Genomic DNA, 17,683 nt, shown 5'->3' with positions numbered 1-17,683 from the left:
TTGTTATTGTGGGTGGACACACACGACGGTCCACAATCTGCCCTTCCATGATTCCACCCCATGTGTATGCATGTCTGCACTCTGCAGATTCTAATTGTGTGAGCATGCCCAGTAAGCAGCTGTGTAGATGGACACACAGTACAGTGCACACCGTGCCCGTCTGCGTTGAAACCCCGTGTGCATGTATGTTTCCCCTTCGCAACCGCCATGTCTGTGAGCATGCCCGGGTTGCGGTTGTGTGGGTGGACACACACGACGATCCACAATCTGCCCTTCCATGATTCCACCCCATGTGTATGCATGTCTGCACTTTGCAGATTCTAAGTGTTTGAGCATGCCCAGTAAGCAGCTGTGTATATGGACACACAGTACAGTGCACACCGCGCCTGTCTGCGTTGATACCCCGTGTGCATGTATGTTTCCCCTTCGCAACCGCCACATCTGTGAGCATGCCCGGGTTGCTGTTGTGTGGGTGGACACACACGACGGTCCACAATCTGCCCTTCCATGATTCCACCCCATGTGTATGCATGTCTGCACTCTGCAGAGTCTAAGTGTGTGAGCATGCCCAGTAAGCAGCAGTGTAGATGGACACAGTACAGTGCACACCGCGCCTCTGTGATGATACCCGTGTGCATGTATGTTTCCCGCGACCGCTAGGTGTGAGGGCATGCCCAGTATGCCATTCGGGGTACAGTACAGTCGGCACCGATGTCTGCTACTAGGCGTGTAGCCATGGCCAATGACATCCTGCATAGCCATGGTGACCGTCCAGGTGAGTCATATGTGGTTGGTATGCCACAATGGCTGCCTACATCATGCACGCCAGTTGCCCTCTCATAGTGTATACTGTCTGTGGTGCATCCCGTATCCATGTCGTGATGTTATGCTCTGTAGTTAGTTGGTATTCCCGAGTGCAGCACTACCATGTTACTGTCGCCCACCTTGGGATGGTAACATGCTGTGTGACTGCGCACTCTGTCTTCATTCCCTATCGGCTGCCTTGCCTCTGCAGATGATATCACCCACCTAGGGGTATGCCTCCTGACAGTGCTGTGCTCAGTAATCTCGGTAACGCGTTCTGTAAATGCATCATGCTGTAGTGTGTTCATGTAGGTATGAGGTTCATCTCCCAGCCCTTCCCGTGTGTGTGTGTGTGTGTGTGTGTGTGTGTGTGTGTTTCCAGCTGCCCTTGGTGAGTAGTTCCTTTAGTCACTTCGCAACACATACCTTGGCTATTGGCATCTATTCCTTCACGGATGATGTCACCCACCTAGAAGTATGCCTCTGACAGCGCTGTGCTCAGTAATCTCGGTAGCGCATTCTGTAAATGCATCATGCTGTAGTGTGTTCATGTAGGTAGGCGTAGGTTCAACTCCCGGCCCTTCCCCGTGTGTGTGTGTGCGTGTGTTTCCAGCTGCCCTTGGTGAGTAGTTCCTTTAGTCGCTTCAACACATACCTTGGCTATTGGCATCTGTTCCTTTACGGATGATGTCACCCGCCTAGAAGTATGCCTCTGACAGCGCTGTGCTCAGTAATCAGGGTAGCGCATTCTGTAAATGCATCATGCTGTAGTGTGTTCATGTAGGTAGGCGAGGTTCAACTCCGCCCCTTCCCCGTGTGTGTGTGTGTGTGTGTGTGTGTGTGTGTGTGTGTGTGTGTGTGTGTGTGTGTGTGTGTGTGTGTTTCCAGCTGCCCTTGGTGAGAGTAGTTCCTTTAGTCGCTTCGCAACACATACCTTGGCTATTGGCATCTATTCCTTTACGGATGATGTCACCCGCCTAGAAGTATGCCTCTGACAGCGCTGTGCTCAGTAATCTCGGTAGCGCGTTCTGTAAATGCATCATGTTGTAGTGTGTTCATGTAGGTAGGCGTAGGTTCAACTCCCGGCCCTTCCCCGTGTGTGTGTGTGAGGTGTGTGTGTGTGTGTTTCCAGCTGCCCTTGGTGAGAATAGTTCCTTTAGTCGCTTCGCAACACATACCTTGGCTATTGGCATCTATTCCTTTACGGATGATGTCACCCACCTAGAAGTATGCCTCTGACAGCACTGTGCTCAGTAATCTCGGTAGCGCGTTCTATAAATGCATCATGCTGTAGTTTGTTCATGTAGGTAGGCATAGGTTCAACTCCCGGCCCTTCCCCGTGTGTGTGTGTGTGTTTACAGCTGCCCCTGTAGAGAGTAGTTATTTTAGACGCTTCGCAACACATACCTTGGCTATCGGCGTCTATTCCTTTACGGATGTTGTCACCCACCTAGACGTGTGCCTCTGACGGTGCTGTGTTCAGTGGTCCACGTAGTGCGTTCCATACCTGTGTCATACTGTTGTGCGGTTGGGTAGGTGGGGGTAAGGTCAATCCTCATGCCTGCCAGCTGTGTGTGTGTGTCTATGCTCCCAGCCGCATGGGTTCATAGGTTATGGCTTTAGAGTTTCCGCAGAACACTTATATCCTGCCGACATCTCTGTGTTTGTGGATGGTGAGACACAGCTCGTGGACTGCCTGTGTGCCTGCTGTGGTTGGTGACCTCCGTAGCGTGTTCTCCACGTGCGCCCTGCTGTGGTGTGGTGGGGTGGTGCTGTGTACGTTACACTCCCGGCCTTGCCACATGTGTCCGTCTGTATCTCTCTCGATGTATATATACATACTTATGTTATGCCCATAGCGCTGCTCTTGCATGGACAGCTGTCTGTCCCATGTATCGCATATTTGCACGGCTGACACATAGAACTGTGGTACGATGCATATCCACTCATTGTCCATGCATCATCCGTATTCCGGCACGCCCTAGAGACATCTGCTGGATATCATGGCAGACAGCTATCCTTGCTGTACTGACACTGTACCCGTACACGCCATAAACCTTGTGTATAATTGCCTGTTTATGGTGTGTGTATGTCTATCTGAGCTGTGTGCATGGTCGTGTGTATGTCCCGCTATAGCCGTCTGTGCAGGTGTCGCCACTATGGGTAATCCTTGTAGACCGCTGTTTCATGTGCACTTCAGCACATACCTGCAGACCGTACTAACCCACCTACGGCAGTGGCCTTAGATCAACCGCTGCCCTAGGCGATAGGGTCCATGGCGCCCACCACCACAACACATGGTGCCCCCATCCTGGTGTACCTACATGACATAACTACTAGAAAGGTGGCCCTGCTAGTGTGGCGCCCTAGGCAGCCGCCGGATTGGCCTATGCCTACGGCCGGCTATGAGCACATCCCAAGGCATACTTTTACATTCAGTGTTTTACAAAGGCTAGATTTTAATCCCAGAGGGGGGGACCTTATCAACTATACTTTAGAATGCGGATTGAGATGGATTATTAGGTGGAGAGTTGACCACACACCAGGGCTGAATGATGAAGCACAGATTAAGCCTCTTTTGAGAAGCAGGTGGCTTAAACCCAAATAACAGGAATGTAGTTTAGGTACAGCTATACATTTAACACCTATTAGTCCACTCTTTCAGTTGTTTACCACTGTTTTACATTGATATAATATACATATTTTCTATATATATTGTTAGATTTATAATTGATGAGAATTAGGCATAGTACAATATAATATAATACATGTTTTAATAGGATGTTTTAAAGATGTTAATATATGTGTGTGTATTTAACATTGCGTCTGCGCTTTATATGCTGGGGTTAATTGTTCATTGTTTGATGAGAAATTGACCAATGAAAGTGTAAGGAGGGATATTTAAAGCCTGGATGCTTTTATGTTATGTGTAAGTCTGACGGAGCCTACAGGTGAAAGCGCTTACTTGTATATAAAGGAACCTTTTTATACCATTTGGGCACTGTCCTGGACAATTTCTACATTGACTGTTTCATCTACCTATGTGTTTTTTGGATTGTGTGCCATAAGGTGCCAGCAGTTATTTTATGTTGATTAGGTGTATTCCATGGTCAATTGACATTAATCATATTAATTCATTAAAGGATCTTCTTTATAAGTGGGAACGCCATAGTTTAACCATCCTATGACCTTCCTAGTTGAAGTTGTTAGTGAGCCATTAGTATGTGTTCCACAGGTCACCCATTTGTTCCGCATTATGGAAGCGAGTGATCCCCATTTTGGTGATGGCAGATTGAGAGCTGTGTACGCCGGTATTCGCACGACAGTCTGACTTTGTATGGGGAATGTCTAATGTAGTCCCTATCTGTATTTCCTGTGCTATGCCTTACTGCAGCTGTGTAATTCCACCAGGTTTCCAGTTATGGGTGCCATCTTGGTCGTACACTTGTCCATCCATGGGAATTGCCTACTGGACACTGATATAGGGCTGTACACATTTCACACCTGCTTTCAGCATTATCCGGTGGATGCTTTGCATCATTAGTGGGGAGTAAGGCATGTGCTATACCCACATCCCTCCCACGGGGCGGGCCAACGGATTATCTGCCTAACAACACCGAGCCCCATTTCTGCATACCCAGGATCCCATGGCTGCAACCCTCGACGGTACACATTACACATCCTTCATGTGTGCGGGACTGGGATGTGGACGCACTTCTATGGACTCGACAATCTGGGGATTTCTGTTCATATGTCCTGCATTTCATGGACACTTGTCATCAACCTTAAACATGCTGGTGGTGCATATGTCTAGCTGTGCCGTAGTCATGGCTGTCATTTCTTCTGGGTCGATCGCAGCTGGTTGATATTGCGAACGGATCAATTTTTGGAGTCCTACAATGGACACCAGTGTGCATATGTAAAGTGTAGAACTTGTTGGACTGTCACCATCTGGCCAGTGGTTTTGACTGATGCTGTATGTTCCCCAATCGCGGATGTCTGGTTGACTACCCATATTATGTATTACTTGGCCTATCTATATCCATGTGCCAGTAAGCGGAAATACAGCAAACCTTGAGTCCTGGTCATCTTCATAAAAGACATTATTGAACATAAACCAGACCAAAACAGACGATGACAAAAACGATACACTCCACAGTCCAAAGATACTGAGCGCTTTCACCCACTAACATGGGGCATCGTCAGAGTACGAAATACATTAGATAGTCGTCCCTTATATACTTCCTTCAGAGTCAGTTTAAAGACAATTAATCAATAAACTTGCTCATAGTTAAGTGGACAGTGCTCCAAGTCTTAATGATAAAGTGACACGAAAATTAGGATCTGCAAACAAACTGGAACCACATCAAAAGCAGTCACGAAACGAAACCCTTCGCCACCAGGAAGTCAGTCCAAGCACGTTTATTGCAAAACCTTGTGAACGAAGCTTGTGGTTGCTAAACACACACTGTAAAACCATTAAACAAAGAGTCCACCATCCAAACGTAGTATGTAGCGTGTTTAATGATAAAGTGACATATACAAATCAGTGTTGCATACATTACTTAATGGAAACATTAATACAACAACAATGCGTTAATATAAATACAATATTGGTCAATACAATCAGTATATTGAAACATAGTTGATAATTGTTGTGAGTAAACTTTAGAATGTAGTGTGTTGATAATGATATTGTATATTAATGTGTATAATTGTTGCATTAAGATTCCAAATCATGGAATAAATAAGTACAATTAAATGCATATTTTGTATAAATATGAATGTAAATAAGAGTCACAATGTTAAATATAAATATGACTGTATTATAACTATATCAATATGATATGGAATAAACTGTAGTTGTTTACATCTTGTTTTCAAGTGACAAATCTATGTCCATGCGTCATATATACGGGCCGTCGGACTGCTGTGTGTAGATATATACATGTGAACCCCTCGTTTCATACCTTGCTTTGTTACTGTCTGTGGATTACCTGTGTACACATCTATTACCATGCCATACCTTTCCACTGTACAGGTTCTGGCATGGTGTACGGCTGGTTGGCCCTTAATCTTGCTGTGTGTTACATTGACCTGTGTCTATCTGGCAATTCACTGGCGTGTCATGTGAGACCTTCTTGCTTCTATAGGGACCTGATCCCGTAATTGTGACGTGCTTCCACTGGCCATATATTTCTCTGTCGTCTGGGATCTGTGTGTAACCAGTCCTTTCAGGACACTTTCTATTGTTGTTCTTTTTGGTTACATATATGAGTACTTTGGTATGTTGTGCTATTATTGTGTGTGGAGCATTTCTCCACGGGCCTCTGCTGACACTGGACATATATCCAGCTAGCCTAGCCCGATCAACAAGTGTGAGCCAACTGAACACAATTCGTATGGGGGCACCTTCTGACAAGTGGGTCGGGTTACAGATGCATAACCGTCGTCAATCCATACTACTAACACACACGTTATTCTATCCACATTCTATGTTTGTCTTATCACATAGCATGTGTTTCTCACTATTTCTAATGGTACTTTACATGGCATTGCCCGATTCCATACTTTCAGAGGCTGACAGTTTTGAGACATGTATAATTGACGTGGAGGACACAGCCTTAACTTTCCCTGCTGTGAGCGGATCACACATGCACACGCGCACTTGCATTTCCTAATTGTGGGTTACGCGCAGGCATTACGCATATCCGTATTCTGTTTACATATGTTTACTGGGTCTGTGTGGTTACGTGGTCTGTGTTAGTTGTGACTGTTCCGGTAACATATTTCTGATCCGGTTGACGGACGTGTGCGGAACGCACTTTACCTTTACACATGTAACAGTCTTTGCGGCATGGACGCATTACGTACACGTTCACATTTATATGTTCTATAGTCGTAATTCAAACGGGACTGCATTCACGTTTGCCGGTTACTGTGACCACTACACATTAGCTGTTCTGTCTCATTTATATGCATACCCATGGTACTTAGCTAAATTTACATATCCCCCCCCCCACCCCCCCCCTCCCGTACGCCACAGGCATCCACTCTCCTGCTGGGGAAGGTGCGGGACTACATGTTAAACATTCCTTATTCCCTCCCGCTCATGGCCCAGGATGCATATGTCGTGACCGCAGGGATATTCAGATCACAGGGGCTTATATCCCCTACGCATACAGGCCTTCGATTGTCAGGGTGTTCCTGTGGTGCTTTGGGTTTGGTCTTGTCCGCCTAGTGTACGGAACTGCCCTGACTGTGTACGAATGTCAGACGAGTCACATGGGCACAGTTTGTCCGTGTCTATGATACCATTCCCCCCCCCCATTATTCCTAACCGTGTGCGCTGATTGGCCGGCGTGCCCGTTGTAGATCTTGTTATAGTAATTGCACACGGTCTGGTCGACCGGACCTATTTCCATTACTAAACCTCGGTATTTATAACCTGTCTCGCTATATTACATGGGTTTAACATTGCGTGACGGCTTTCACTGAGCCACGGACATGTCTGTTGCTTAGTTTGGGGCAGTCCCGCTCTGCTACACACATTTAACATGGCGGAACAGGTTGAACAGCTCAGCAACAGGGACATCGGGCTCTCCGTCGCTGTTTAGTATTGAATCGCTATGTTGACTTTGTTTCACATAGCGAGACAGTGTCGACATTGGTAACGGACATCTCGCGCAGTACGTCCGCACCGTCGTGGGTGCCATATGTCTGCGTTTGGGCGGTGGACAGGCATTATGCTGTGCCATTATGTCTGGGAATATATGGTTTCTTTCCATAGATTATATGGCATACTAGCAATAACCCGCGTCTGGGTGTGGGTACTGCTGTATTTACCCACGGCAAGAGCGGCCTTAGGTCAAGTGGTGCCCTAGGCAAAAGGACTCCATGGTGCCCCCACCACATCACCCGCTACCCCCATCCTGGTCTACCTACACCAAATAAATACTGGAAAAGTGCCCCTAGTAGAGCGCGCCTAGGGCTGCCTAGTTGGCCTATGCCTAAGGCGGCTATGTGTGGTCCCTCCGGCATCGGCCTCGGGAACGCACCATGTCTGCCGTGGGTATATCTAGCATTACCCACATCCGGGCGTGGTTTATTGCTATGATGTTCCATGTGTACGGACACGTGTGTTTGGACAACCTACAATAGCTTCTGCTATTTGCATACAATGCTGTGGGTGGTGCCGGTTACCATACATATGCCTTTCTCAAAAGCCGACTTCACACTTCTAAACACTAGTGTGGTCTCCTTTAAGGCCCCTGAGCCAGTGGTAAACATTACTCAAACCGCTGAATCACTTACATATGCCTTCTACCAGCACCTACAGGACTGCATGGATCTGGCAATCCCATACAAAACTGAGACTCTTTGTACCAAAGCCAAGCGTCCGGTCTGGTGGACCCCAGCCATAAACAAGCTCTACAACGAAAGGAGGAAGCTAGTACAAGATAGAGCGGAATCCTTGTAAGGTAAGACACCCTTGCTCATTATATGTGAAGAACTACAAGCTCTCATGAAATCATCCAGGGCAAATTCGACAGATAAATCACCAGGGACTCGAAAGACAATCATAAGGCCTTCTTTAGCTATGTTAGACACCTGGGAGGACACTCCCAGATATGCTCAGACTGGGTTCAGAATGATGTGAAGATTACTGAACCTACACACATTGCCAACATACTGGCTGACAGGTTCGGTGCAAACCTCTCCCCCCCCTCCCCCCCACATGGAGAGATATGTATACCAGAGGATTGTAGCCCCCAGAACATCTGTAACGCACAGGTGGGAAATGCTCTCTCCAAGGCAGTAAACACAGCATCCATGGGACCAGATGGTGTCCCAGCTGTGTACTCCACGAACTCAATGAGGAATTAAACCCACAGTTAGGACAGCTGTTTAATCTTAGCCTCACCTCAGGATACGTACCCAAGTAGTGGCGCAAGGCGACTGTAGTCCCACTTCACAAGGGTGGTGCCTCCACTGACCCTGGTAATTACCATCCCATTAGCTTGACAAGCCTTATCTGCAAAGCCATGGAGAAGGATCATAATGGAACTCATAGATAAAGACATAGGGGACTTGCATACTTTGGATCCAACCCAGTTTGGCTTGGTCAAAGGCAGATCATGCCTTTTAAACTTGGTTGACTTTTTAGGAACAGTCACCAAGGCCATTGATGAGGGTAAAGCAGTCCATACAGCCTACCTCAACCTGGCAAAGGCCTTCGACACAATACCCCCCTCAGGTATCATTGATAAACTCATCAGCTTGAATGTAAACCCATACATCGCAAGATGGGTTGCAAACTGGCTAAGTGACAGAACCCACACGGTCAGAGTTGCTGGCGCCATGTCAGACTCACAGCTGGTCACAGGTGGTGTCCCACAGGGCTCAGTCCTAGGTCCACTCTTTTTCAGCATCTACATTTCCAAAGTACAAGCAAACACAGGGGGGTTATGGCTGACAATGTTTGCAGATGACTGCAAACTGGGTGCCATAGTCGGAAACACATCTGACACAGATATCCTTCAGAAGGGCCTCACAGATATGGATAACTGGTGCCAGAGACATGGCCTACAGCTAAATGCCAGGAAATGCATAGTCATACCCTTCGGGAAGAACAAGGTTACCCCTAGCTACCATATAGGTGGCAATCCACTGAGCACAGAGGAAGTTACCAGGGATATGGGGACCCAGGTTGTCAGTAACCGTTCATTCGACACACACGTTGCTAAAGTAGTTAGGTAGACCTTCTACATTGCCCACCTGATCATGAAAGGATTCACATCTAGATCAGGGGAGGTCATCATCCCCCTGTACTCATCACTCATTAGACCTATGATTGAGTACAATGCCCCATTCGGAATGTATCTGACCCGACACCTGCAGCAGCTGGAAAGGCCACAACAGTTCATCGCCAAACGGATGCAGGGTCTCAGGAATATGTGTTATGCTGCCCGACTGAAAGGACTCCAGCTCTATTCAGTCGCATACCACTTGCTCAGAGGTGACCTGTGCATGACATACAAGGCCATGTCGAACCCAGATTTGATGACTATGCTTCACCTAAAGAATCTAGATCCCTGAGAACCACAAGGGCAGGTGACTTAAACCTTGACACGGTCATTAACAGAACGTGCTGGAGGGACAGATTCATCACCCAGACACTCACTATGCTGTGGAACAACATCCCAGTACATGTGAGGCAGAGCACCTCGCTGGCCTTGTTCAAGAGGAATCTTGACCAATGGATGGGAGATTGCAGATATACCCCAGGGATTACTTCAGTGTCACTGCTTGACAGAGGTACAGCAATATAATAGGCATAGTTTTCTTCAAACTGAAGGGGTGGCGAAGGCAACATAACTATGGGCTAGGCTTATAGATGCCCTTGGGTGGATAGCCTACTATGAACCTATGAACCTATGTTCATAGTTTGTCCCATTCACACATGTCTATCCCCTGTCCTCATTCATACGTGGATATTTCTGTGGCACATGATTGAACTATGTATTACCTGCAGGTATGCTGTGTACAGTGCACATATGTCACGGTTGATTACAGTGATTCTGTGTACCTACCTCTGTGATACTGAGGACTACCACACACCCTTCACAGCATTACATGCATATGTCCATACTATTATTCGTTGGCCTGTGGGGGGTTGTTAGGGCAATGGTTACACGTGTCCCTGTTTGTGCACGCATCATGGTGGTCTTTGACCGTCCTCCGTTGCTATCGTGGGATGGACGGTGGTGTTGGTGTGTGTTTGGGTTGTGTTTCCACTGCCGATACGTCAGTGGGGGGTGGGGTTGGCACATGTTCCTCTTTGCAGGGGGCCCCATCCTGGACATTTGTGTCATGCGTCGACACTTGGCACATGCCATATGTCCTGTGATATTCCCACAGTCGTGTATGCCTTCCTGCATTACTACTGTGTGTTACTGGCAGTTTGTATCTGGTACGCATGGCTATTATGTTGGATAGCTTAGCCTATTCCCATGATATGACATACCCATTCATCCAGGCATATACGTGTTATTCAATCCTTTGCATTGGCCGTGGGTGTTTGGCCATCCGCACCACTATTATCTACGTGTGATGTCCCACCTTCACCTTCTGTGCATGTGGCACCCTGTTGGGGTGTCCTGCTTGGTGGGCGGATGTTCCGCCCTATGTGTTGTGTTTGACATGTCTGCATAGCTAATCATCGGTACAGTGGCTGCACATACTGCTTTGTCCAGATGTGTACAGTTATGGACACCGTGGCGTGTGAACGCCTATGGGGTTTCGACAGGTCCATACCACATGCGGGATGTACACATTCTGCCGACACATTCACATGCAGCCATTTGGATATCAGTACCTGAGGTGGGATGTTGACATGTGGGGTACATATTTGCACGCGTGGCACTGCCTAGGACAATACTTCATACTACATTTGAGGTATACCCACTGTGTGTAGGTGTGCAGCTGTGCAAGGCTGCTAGCTGGGTTGGGTGGACGGTCGTACATGGGTGCGGGTTACGTGCTATGACGGGGCTGTTGTGTATTACATTTGCATGCATGGGTTCTGCTTCTGGATATTACACTTCGGCATACGCCGTCCTATGTGTATGCGACGGGCACGTTGCTGGGTGTAGTACATGTTGCTATGCACATGTTTGTCTGTGTTTAGGGTATCTGGTTTCCTTCTGGTTGTTATATAGACACGGCTGCCCAGCTGTGTACTCTCACTACTGCTGGTGACCATGCCCATGGGGCTACTTGTGTGTAGGTGCGGAACGCTGACATGCTGCGGTACACCTTCACTGGGTATGCCCACTGACAGTGCATTGCGTGACGGACACGGTATTACGCGTATCCTTTGTTCCTTGGACGGGTACAATTTGGACTTCGTGGGTTAATGTTTGGTTCTCCATTTTGTGTAAACGGGTACTATGTTGCATACTCTGCGTACGTTTCATTATCCACGGGCACTGGCTGGTGCGGTTACTATTGCAGGCGGCCTGTGACAGTCAGCACTTTAGGTTGCTCCTCGCCTGCTGGCTTGGCCACGCCTACGGGCGCATCCTACTTGGGCTCGCGCACGTGCCCTCTGCACGTGGTTGCGGTTGCGGCGCGCACTCATTACTATGCATGTGGCGCTGCTACGCCGATTATACACTGCACTGCCGGCGCACGCCTTACACCGGCCTTGCGCCGAGCTTCATGAATCCGGGGGATTATGTTTTATTTTTTCTGCCAGTAGTTTTTAGTATTGTATGATATTCATCAGCTGGCATTTTTTGTAATTTAGTGTCAGGGTGTATATTCACCATACATATCCTCTGCAGGGGTACTATCCATTGGTTTGTTTTATTATGAAAGAAACAATCTACAAACCAAGGGAGTCTATTTCTTTAAGCATTTCAATGCTTAATTATTTAATTTAATTTTATTCAACTAATGATTTAATTGTTTGATGTATAAAAGGATGGTCTTTCCGACTGTCTGGTATTCTGAAGAAGTCAATCCTAATATTTGACGAAAGCGCTTAATAAATTTTACTTTTTTCTGTATCCTGGTCAATTTTTCGTGCTTTTTGTTGCTCTTAATTGTGTGCTAAATATGAAATCATACACATTAATATTTTCGCTGTACATAGGTCCAAAATACTGTAACTAAGAGGTTTGGGAGCCACAGGCTTCTAACCAATGGTAAATAACTCCCCTCTCAGTTGATAAATAGTCATAATGCATGCATAATAAAATACTAACCTGAAGAGCTTAAAAGTGAAGAAATGAACTTTACTTAAACAATAAGGTAAACAATGCAGTTCCATGTTAAATATATGGAGGAAAGAAAGCGTGTTCATGGAATAAAAAAACAGCATTCATTTACACTAGATAGACTGTGTATAAATACATATAATTAGACTCCCTTGTTATTTCTTATTATGGACTAATCTGAGTCACAGTAACATTGAAAATGCATTTTTCACAAATGTCTCTCCAAGTTTTTCCAAGGGGGAGAAAATACACAAGCGCTCATATTTATGCATTTCAATTCCTCATTTGTGCTCTAACACTTCATGACTTCATTTCCTACAGAATTAAGTATTACATCAGCTTTCCACTAGTTATTTTGCTTTTTCTGAGAAAAGTAACTAAACCAGTTCTGCCACGTGTAAAGGACAAGTACATAACTATATCTGCCCAGAGACAATAGAGAACACCAATACACTGAATGTCAGCATACGCCTCTTACCTGTCTGCATTTTAATTTTAATTTTATTTTACATTTGTTGACCGGGCTAGTCCAACTGGATACATGTCCATTTTCAGTGGAGGCCCGGGGAGAAAAGCTCCAAAACTAAAACATACTAAAAACTATACTAAAAGTAACACACAAAATACATCTAAAAACAGAAATACACTAAAAATATATAAACATATGATGCTAATGATTAGGAGATGGCATTAATATAGAGTAATACATCTTCAGTTTAACATAGTATACAAAGAGAAATGTAAGTACAGTATCTGGTAGGTTTTGTGCTTGGTAAGTAGTACTAAGTAGTGACTGAGATAGAAATTAAGAGTGAAGATTTGAGTATAGATTGGGTACTTAAAGATTTAAGGTAGAAAAGGAAAAAAAAATAGGTTATGTGGGTAGCAGATAGATTAGAGAATAACAGCTAGGCAGGGTTAGCACAAGAACATAACCAGTGGTTGGAGAAGAAAAGTTTTAGGTTAGTTTTAAACAGTGGGAGAGAGGTTAGGGTCTGTTTTTTTCACATATTTAATCAGTAACTTCTTTTACACAGAATGTGATTATGTTTTATGACCCACTAGTACAAGAGATGAAAATTATACTCAAAAATATTTCATATCTTGCAGGTTGTTTTGTACTGAAAAATAAAAGGCCACACTTTCTTAGGGCATAGGAAATACATGTTTTGCAGACCAGATATATCACTAGTAAGGTAAGTAAAAGACAAGAAAAAAAACTTATAACATTTTAAATCAGTTTTCCTTAGTCTGGCATCAGTCCCTAGCATCACAATTCTCCCCATATGAACCTCAAGCGCATCTTCGAGAGGTGTCCCTCATAAAATTAAATTTGACACAAGGGGACAGTTCTTTGATTCATTACCCCATTCCTTTCCTAGATAGACCATCTACGTTACTCTTAGTAACATTACTTATTTATTTATTTTTATTTATTTAACATTTATTTACCTGGAAAGTCTAACTGGACACATCCTTTTTCAGCAGAGGCCCAGGGAGAAAAGCTCACATTGGGCATACAGAAATAACTAGTTCAGTAGTATACATAGTACAACAAGTAAAATACTAGCTTAGACTAAGATAATACACAGTAAGTTTAAACAATTGTTAGGTAATCAGAAAATTAAGTATAAAGAACATTACAATATTATATGTTCTTGTATAATCAGATAAAGAAATCAAGTGACATTCTGTAACTTCAAATATCTTCAAATAGGTTGCAATAAGAAGTCAAATTATTTCCATACCTCAGTGCTGTAATACTACTTCAATGTTGGATAGTCATATTATAGGACTGCAAGGCTTAACTTCATCTAAGAAGCTTTCCACTCTGCCTATTTGCTCTATATTTATATAGAACTACTCTGAGGTCGCACAACAATGAAGAAAAGAGCTCTACTGTCACTGAAAGTATTTTCTGCAAATTTATTTCAGAGTTTTGGTATCTACTTAAAGTGCTATATCTGTAACAGCATCCCATTTACTCTCAGTATTTTTGGTTGACTTACACAACTTACAGATATCTAAGATGATATCAAACGGTGTATATTTTTGTGAACATAGTTCACTTTTTATGCTGTTTATGTCAATGTCTTTGAATACCACCTCTCAATGTATCTCCATACCTAATCTAAGACAAGATTCTTCCTAGGCAAAAATAAATAATTCAAGTAAGCTGTTGTTGTTGTGTCTTTCGGCTTTTCCCAGTTAGGGGTCGCCACAGTGGAACTCCAGTCCGCTAATGATTGGCAGTAGATTTTTACATGCCAAGTTGCCAGCCCTGATGCACAGCCTTCAATGAAGGTATGCCCATTCATGCATGTCTCCACACATAAGACGCTCTAGCTGAGAATCAAACAGGACAACTTATTACTGTGAGGCTCATATTCAAAACTAAAAGATACAATGAATAAACAGCTATTTAAGTGTTACATTTTGAAATAATGTTATTTTTTAAAAAATTGCAAATTTTCTATTTTAACAACTTACAGTTACTTTGCAGGACAGTACTAGGTTCTGGTAGCAATCAGAGATTTTAAAGGTGCTAAGTATTAACCAGCTTAGTGACAGAAATAGAATGGGTCTATATCACTTTGTTGAATGGCAGCTCATTGAATCACCATTTGTTGAACCCCTAATTATCAAAGCCACTAATCGCCGAATGGAGTTTTCAGCAAAATTTTTCCTAGGGCATACCAATGCTTGGCAACCATCTGGAATTTGCTCTTTTCCCCATTGTAGTGCAATCTCAGAGTTGGTATATTTACTTAGGGGGTTGTGGGTGGTGTGGAACCTGGGTAGGCATTAAATTTTATTATTTTGTTTATGGTCACTAGGATGGCGTTTCATTAGTTTATCCTAGGAAAAATTTCACTGAAAATTCCATTTGGTGATTAGCGGCTTTGATATTTAGGGGTTTGACAAATGGCTATTCGATGATATGCCATTCGACAAAGTGATATAGACTCAAATATAATAATATGGTGGGATCATAATGAATAGTTGAGGAATGGAAAGATGTTTGGGAATGCTTAAGCATGTTGGAGCAGAGGAAAATTTTGGAAAAAGAAATTGAGAAATATTAAGAGATAGTTACAAATATCTTGTATCAGGTAGACAGAGCTGTTGATGTGATCAGCCTTTTGTACACATGATTCATATACATTGTGAAATTAAAGATTCTAAAAGATTTGTTATGAAGTCCCTTAAAGACTGTGAGAAAAGTTACTGGAGAATTATTCCTAGGAACTGGAAGATCATTCTGATAGGAGGTAAGAGGCAAACTACAAAGAGGTAAGAAATGGCAGTAAGTCCAATTATTGGAACTGGGGGATAAAAACGGTAGCATGGAAAGAAGAATAGTAGGAGATAAAAATTTAAGGGTATAGCGGTAGATAGTGCAAGTGCATCCAATGTAAGGAAGTAAGTATAGAGTAGGAACTGGTGACCTAAGATTTGTCAGACAGGTGAGTTGTCACTGCTCCTGCACTACCCCAGGCTGAACTAATCCCCACTCTTCACCCCTCAAGACATACTTTTACTAATTCCTTCTCTCTGAACATAGCCAATCCAATTCTTAGAAAATGGAGAAATATAATTCTGCCTAGGCTATTTTATCTTGTCATCTCTGTTCCAAAGTGTATACTCATTGTTTATGCCATCTATAACTTGTAAATTATTTAAGTATTGACAATGTTCTTTTTCAGCTTATCTTTGTCCAAACATTTGTACTCTGTATATATAAGTTCACACTGTATGCACAGAAGTTGTGATTATTTTTACTTAGTAAATATGTTTTTCTTCTGTATTTGGTTTTCTAATACATTTATACTTAAATGTAGTTATATTATGTCAATGTGGAGCTTTTCTCCCCAGGCCTTCACTGAAAATGGGATATTATCCAAGCCAGGCTTTCCTGTTAAACAAGTGTCAAATAAATAAATAAGGCTGAAATAAGCATGAAGGAAGATATACTGGTCCATGTATGAGTGAAAGAGTATTATACTTACATTTGCTTTCTCAAGTGCACAATATACAATGTATCTATGATGCTGACTGCTAGAAACGCAGCTAAAGTTTTCTATTATTTATGATTTGCCTGAGAAACAAAAGCCTTTTGTATTTATTCTTTAAAAAATATAAATTCACCTTTGGTGAAAAAATCTTCCCACAACTGTCATTCTTTTCTCCTTATATAGAATGTTGGCTTTTTCCTACCTACTACTTATATCTACACCTCTCTTGCATTTTAAATTTTGTTTTTCTTTTTCTTTAATATTTTCTTTTATTTATTATTTCTGAATGATGTTTCTTTTGGCAATGGCTACAAGGAAATTTATTACATGAAACTGGCAAATTCATTCAAAGGAATTTATATGAAAAAGTTTAAAATCTCAATCCTCATCTCACTCCTCATTTTGGTAATATGTCAATGACCAGAGCTATGGAAAACATATATTGAAACAAAAATCGTCTTCAGTTTGAAAAAGAATGCTTGTGGAAACCTGGACATAATTTTTAATGATATAAGAAAGGGAAAAACAGATGTATGGGCAGGATTCACGAAGGCTTGCATGGAGTGTAAGAGACGTGCAACACTCCATGCAAGCCTCGCGATCCAGGAACAGCCCTAAACTCCGTGTAAGAGACCAGCTAAAACGTCTCTTACACGGACTGGGCGTGGACATGCTAAATACCTCACTTGCAGCTGAAAGGTATGCAAATGAGGTATATTAGCAATCCACGAAGCAGAAACCAGTCTGTGTAAGAGACGTTTTAGCTGCAGAAATGTACTCAGTTGACAACTGAGTACGTTTCTGCAAATTCCACAATGGAGCCATGTCAGCTCCAAAAAAAGGGTGCATATGACTCAGGCAGCATGCCAATGGCCAAATATGTGGCCATTGGCAATATAATCCGATGCCAAAATAATAAAAATATAATTTTTTTTTTGGCGATCGCCGATGTTTAAACCCAGCAAACGGGCTGCGCTGTATAAAACATGAAAATGAAGGTTATAAACCCACAAATGCGGGTTTCATGCAAGACATGGAATGACAATGCAGGGACCAGCAGACCAAAAACAACATGGCCAC

This window comes from Protopterus annectens, chromosome 6.part0, assembly GCF_019279795.1.
Source record: "Protopterus annectens isolate FY-2018-M chromosome 6.part0, PAN1.0, whole genome shotgun sequence".
In the NCBI taxonomy this organism is placed as follows: domain Eukaryota; kingdom Metazoa; phylum Chordata; order Ceratodontiformes; family Protopteridae; genus Protopterus; species Protopterus annectens.
Note: the sequence above shows the minus strand (reverse complement) of the source record.